Below are 6,189 nucleotides of genomic sequence, written 5' to 3'. Positions count from 1 at the left end.
CCTCATCGCAATCCCTTCGCCTCCATTCTCCTCTCAGGATCTTGGGCACTCATGCACACGCGCCCAACATGAGTTTAAGCCACCGGGCCTGGTCTCGAACCATGGTCGACTACATGGAGTCCAGCAACTTTGCCATTATGCCAACTTCTGGTCCCCTTATCTGGGGTAAATTTAAGCTGGCTTCCAACATTTTTCCCTCTGGTAGTTTTTTTTTTTTTTAATAATTATTCATTTATTTAATTTTATTTTTTAAAATTTATTTATATGTTTAATCACATTATTTAGCTTACAAAGTGAACATTTCAATATGTGAACATTTCTCCCCAATATGGTTGATCAAAATATCTTCAACAAATAATACCACTACCTCCCCATCCCGTCAATGCTCTGTCTCTGTATTCCTCTTCCAAATCTTTCCCCAGGCCCCACTCCTCCACACATTATCATTATTTTTTAATTTGATCAGATAGAGACAGAGAAAGAAAGGAAAAGGGAAAGCAAGAAAGCAAGCTGCCAGGTCCAGGACTTAAACCACGGTCAGCCATGTGGGAGTCCAGTGCCTTTAACCACCATGCCACCTGCCAGCCCCCTGATAGTTTGATAGTATCATTTGCCTACAGATTTTCCCAGCATCATAGATATTGGCCCCACTCAGCTCTAAAAGTTCATCTGGCCAGAGGCATAGTGTAGATCTCTTGGTGGGTCCTGAAATTAAGTAATTCTTTAAGGGTCTGAATACAAAATGGTTATTTGAGGCCTGAACTCCCCATGAAACCTGGGAGGGCGGGTAGCCCTCATCTTGTCCCTGCTTTCCCTGAGTCTCTTCCAGTGCCACGTGACCCAGAAGTCAGTTCATATGCCTGATACTGGATGTCAGTCCTTCCCCAAAAGCCTCACTGGGTAGGCCTTGATCCAAGCTGGAGACCAGCGACAGGGCAGGCTGAAATGTAGCCAAATGATTTTCTAAGTGTGTTACCTTACCTAGTCAGTTGGTGTCCTTGCTGTCTGAGAAATACTTACCTCTGCTTTGACCTCAGGTGGGCATGTTTCTGTTTGTTTTACAACATGACTCTGTCTTTATTCATAATCTTCATTCTCCCTATCACTTCTTTTAAAAGACATCTCCAATACTTTTTTAAAAAGTAAGTGGACTGGGACTAGCAGTTGGTGTAATGGCTATGTGGCTGGACTCCCATGTAGTCGATCGTGGTATGAGTACTGGACGCGGTGGCTTAAACTGACGCAGGGCATGTTTGCGTGCATGACCAAGATCCCAAGAAGAGAATGGAGAAGGGATTGTGGTGTGGCCATCACTTCTGGGAGTGATTTCTCGCTTTCTGTCTCTCTGTCTCTCTCTGTCTTTCTGGTGAACACACATGCCCTACAGCAAAAACCTCTGGGGGGGGGAAGTAAGTGGATTGAAGGAGATGAAAAATAATGTGTTTGTTGAGTCCCAAGATGGCAGCCACCATGCAGGTGACTGCAGAAGATGTCAATGTCACTTTTGAAGATCAACAAAAGATAAACAAATTTGCATGGAATATGAGTAGAGTCACAGAGCTAAAAGAAGAAATAGAAGTAAAAAAGAAACAACTCTAAAATTTAGAAGATGCTTGTGACATCATGCTTGTAGATGACGACTGCGTAATGATACCTTATCAAACTGATAACGTTTTCATCAGCCATTTTCAAGAAGAAACACAAGAAATGCTAGAAGAAGCAAAGAAAAATTTGCAAGAAGGATGTTGCCTTAGAATCCAGAGTGGAGTCGGTTCACTGGGTGTTAGCAGATTTGAAAGTTCAGGTGTATGCAAAATTTGGAAGCAACATAAACCTTGAAGCTGATGAAAATTAAACATTTTATAAGGCCTTTTAAAATCTGTTTAATAAATTTGAATATTGTTTAAATGATAATTTTCCTTCTTTAAGATGACATGGAAAGAAAAATTTTCTTTTCAAAAAATTTTTCATTTATTTAATGGAACCTTGTCTATTTTCACATCTTGCTTACTTATTTTATATTTTTAAACAAAGATGGTATTCATTTATGTATCTTGCATAATGATTATATCAAGTCTAGGAGCTTTATGTCGTGTTATTAACAGCAGTTAAGCAAAAAAAAAAATGTGTTTGTTTACACAGCTCAACATATTCAAACCCCATGTTAGATTTTCTTTAGTCTCCAAACCTATTCCTCTATCTTGGTTAGTGGCATTATCTACTCTGTCCTCTAAACTGGAATCCCTGAGAATGATCTCCCTATCCCTGAATCCCTACCTCTTACCTTTTTTTAAAAGAATTATGTTATTTTGGGACTAGCAGGTTGTGTGGTAGTTAAGGGTGCTGGAATCCCACATGGCCGACTGCAGTTCTTGTCCTGAACCTGCTGACTTGCTTTCTCACTTTCTCTTTCTCACTCTATCTCTCTCTGGGCCTTACCTCTAAGAGCTAGTACAGTTAGCTGAGCTAAAGGGAAGGAATCATTGAAATCTAATGTGTGACTCAAGTTAAATTTCCAGGAAACAATTATCTAAAGCTTAATTCAGTGGAAGTTGGACAAGATAGCCAATCTATTCCATTCTTCCTATCTTGATAGGTTACCTCAAATATGCTTTTGATAGGTACAATGGGTTTAAGATTGAGTTCTGAGACAAAAGTCTCAAGGAGAATGTTCTGAGCTTTTGATTAAGAATCACTGTGTAGCAAATACACGTATATAGAATAGTCAGGTGGTAAAGGTGACTTTCTTTTATGAGTACTATGAATAGATATCACACCAGTGTATGGATTCTCACTCTCATATACTTTTTAACACCCCAAGTTTGTTTGGTACTTTCTTAGTTACCAGAGGACATACTCTTTTCTTCCTCTGTATTTCCCTGGTTCAGATTGTACTTCTTTATACAGAACTCCCTAGTTATGCCAGAAAGATACGCAGAAAGAAAGATATCAGAAAGAAATGAATCAATCTGGGCCAGCAAGTGACATGGAAGTTAAAACACTGGATCCCACATGGCAGACTATGTGTTTTGAGTCTCAGACCCAGTAGCTTGAAAATCATGCTGGGGACCAAAAGAGTATTTTAGATTCTTAAAGACTTATGTAAACAGGACCAGCAGATAGCGTAATGGCTACGTCGCTGGACTCCCATGTAATTGACCATGGTTCGAGTCCTGGATTTGTGACTTAAACTTATACTGGGGATGTGTGCATGCATGCCAAAGATCCCAAGTGGAGAATGGAGGAGAAGGGACTGTGGTGTGGCCATCCCCCTTGGGAGGTGATTTCTTCCTTTCTGTCTCTGTCTCTATCTTTCTGGCGAGTACATATGCCCTATAGCAAAAACCTCTCAAAAAAAAAAAAAAATTATGTCATCAAGATTATTTACCACACATCCAATATCATTGCAACTTCATTTTTTTAAAAAAAAAGAATTATTTAATTTTATTTATTATTATTTGTCCAGAGAGAGACAGAGAGAGAGAGAAAGAAGGAAAGTGAGAAAGCAAGCTGCCAGGTTCAAGACTCCAACCACCACGCTACCTGCTGGCTCCAGGATAGGTTATTTTTTTTATAGGAGAGGCTGGGACAGAATAGGATAAGAAGAGCACAGAGGTGTGAACTGGTGACAAAACCTTAACACAATGCCCTGAGGATGCTGGACCGTCATAAGAAGGTCCCAGGTTCATGTCTTGAGGCCTCCTTGTACATGTTGGATGAGTGTCTGTGCCAGTTATCTGGGCTTGCTGGGGCTGAGACTGGGTGAGTATCCTATTGAGGGGTGCCTGTTTCTTTCTTACGTCTCCTCATGGAAAAGATAAATAAACTGGAAGAAAGAAAAAAAGAAAGAGGAAAGGAGGAGAGAGGGAGGGAGGGAAGGAAAGAAGAAAAAAAGGAAGGAAGGACAGAAAGAAAGAGAGAGAAATAGAGAAGATCCTGTTGGGGTACCTGTCCCACCTTCACCCCACCCCTGCCACCACCACCACTGCCATGGAAGACATAAAGTGAAAGAGAGAGAGAGAGAGAGAGAGAGAGAGAGAGAAGGAAAGGAAGGAAGCAGGAAGGAAAGATGAGGAGAAAAAAATAGAACAGACACCCAAGATGCACTGCTCTGGAGCAAAAGTCCCCTTGGAGTACATAAAGATTTTCTAAGGATACACAGATGTGGGTTTTATATATATATATATATATATATAGGAGAGTTTTTTGCTATAGGGCGTGTGTGCTCGCCAGAAAGACAGAGAGAGACAGAGAGACAGAAAGCAAGAAATCACCCCCCGGGGTGGATGGCCATGTCACAATCTCTTCTCCTCCATTCTCCTCTCAGGATCTTGGGCACAAGTGCCCAGTGTGAGTTTAAGCCGCCGGGTCGGGGACTTGACCCACAGTCGACTACATGGGAGTTCAGCAACATAGCCATTATGCCAACTGCTGGTCTCAGATGTGGATACATTAAGACAATCAATCACTAGCCTGTATATATTCTTTCTTTAAATTGATTTGCTTAATAACACTTTTAACGTCAAGATGTCCTATTTCAGGGACCAAAAAAAGAGAGATTTTTACTATAGGGTATATGTGCTTGCTGGAGAGACAGACAGAAAGTGAGAAATCACCCTCCTGGTGGAGGGCCAAGTCACAATCTCTTTTCTTCTATTCTCCTCTTGAGGTTTTGGGCACACAGGAACGTACGCCCAGCATGAGTTTTAACCACAGAGTTCAGGACTCAAACTGTGGTCAACTACGTGGGAGTCCAGCAACATAACCATTACGCTATCTGTTGGTCCCCCTTTTTACGTTTAGTAACTCGAAAGTTATAACATAAAAAATGATAGCCACCAATATTTTGAAGCCTAAAACTTGCTGTGATATCGTATGGAGTTTTGGTAAATTGTGTACTACACTAATAATTATAATAACCCAAAACAATTTGTTTTGTAAATAATTATTTATTTAGTTTTATTTATTATTATTATTATTATTCTACTTCACCAGACAGAGAGAGGAAAAGTGAGAAAGCAAGTTGCCAGGTCTGGGACTCAAACTGTGGTTGGCCATGTAAGAGTCCATTGTAACCACCATACCATCTGTGGCCCCCCAAAACACTTTTTAAAATGAGCAAAGTTATTAAATAGTTAAATTTACATAAATATTTTTGTTGAAGGATGATAAAATGAATGATAAAACTTTCAAGATGGAAATGAAATACATTAGTATAAATTATTGTGGGGGAAATCAATTCAAATACAAATTCAAAGAGAATCGCAGTTATGTAAAATGACTAATAAGAATCTGTTCACAAGACCAGCAGGAAAAAAAAACAAAAAGACAGGACTAGCAGATGGTGTAATGGTTATTGTCACTGGACTCCTATGTAGTCAACTGCAGTTTGAGTCCCAGTCCTGGTGTCTTAAAACCCACGCCAGGCATGTCTGCATGCATACCCAAAATCCTGGGAGGAGAAGGGATTGTGGTGTGGCCATCCGTCCTGGGGGTGATTTTTGCTTTCTGTCTCTCTGGCAAGCACATGCGCCCTATAACAAAAATCTCTCTTTACAAATACCAAAACCCAAATCACAATATCTTACTTAGAGTGTTATTTATAAAAACATTTTTAAGAAGCAAAAGGGTCTTTTTTTCCCCTTTCATTTATTTATTTTAGCTTGCTTTAGGGCACATGTGCTTGCTGGACAGAGACAAAGAGACAGAGACAGAGAAAGTGAGAAATTACCCTACGGGGGGATGGCCACACAGCAATCCCTTCTCCTTCATTCTTCTCTTGGGATTTTGGACATGAACACACTCGTATTCAGTGAGATTTTTAAAAAAAATTATTTATTTTATTTATTATTTTTAAATTTGGTATAGGATGTTGTACATTGTAAAGACAAGTAATTAAATGTAAATAAATAAGAAAAAAATAACAAAAAAATATAATAACTAGTTACAAAAAAATTTGTATAGGGCATGTGTGCTCACCAGAGAGAGGCAGAGAGAGAGAGAGAGAGAGAAAGTGAGAAAGCAAGTCGCCAGGTCTAGGACTTGAACCACGGTCGGCCATGTGGGAGTCCGGCGCCCCTAACCACCACACCACCTGCTGGCCCATATTATTATTAGTTTTTAAAGAATTATTTAATTTTACTTATCATTATTATTATTACTTAATTTTGAGCAGAAAGAGACAGAGAG

General features: G+C 39.7%; 1 pseudogene; it reads left to right on the top strand.

Annotated features, from left to right (window-relative positions):
* Nucleotides 1-1,458: 1,458 nt before the first annotated feature.
* LOC102469932 (prefoldin subunit 4 pseudogene) lies at nucleotides 1,459-1,855 on the top strand (annotated as a pseudogene).
* Nucleotides 1,856-6,189: the final 4,334 nt, after the last annotated feature.

The sequence above is a fragment of the Tupaia chinensis genome, unplaced genomic scaffold (assembly GCF_000334495.1).
Source record: "Tupaia chinensis unplaced genomic scaffold, TupChi_1.0 Scaffold000081_1, whole genome shotgun sequence".
Taxonomy (NCBI): Eukaryota; Metazoa; Chordata; class Mammalia; order Scandentia; family Tupaiidae; genus Tupaia; species Tupaia belangeri.
This window is presented reverse-complemented; position numbering and strand designations above follow the sequence as displayed.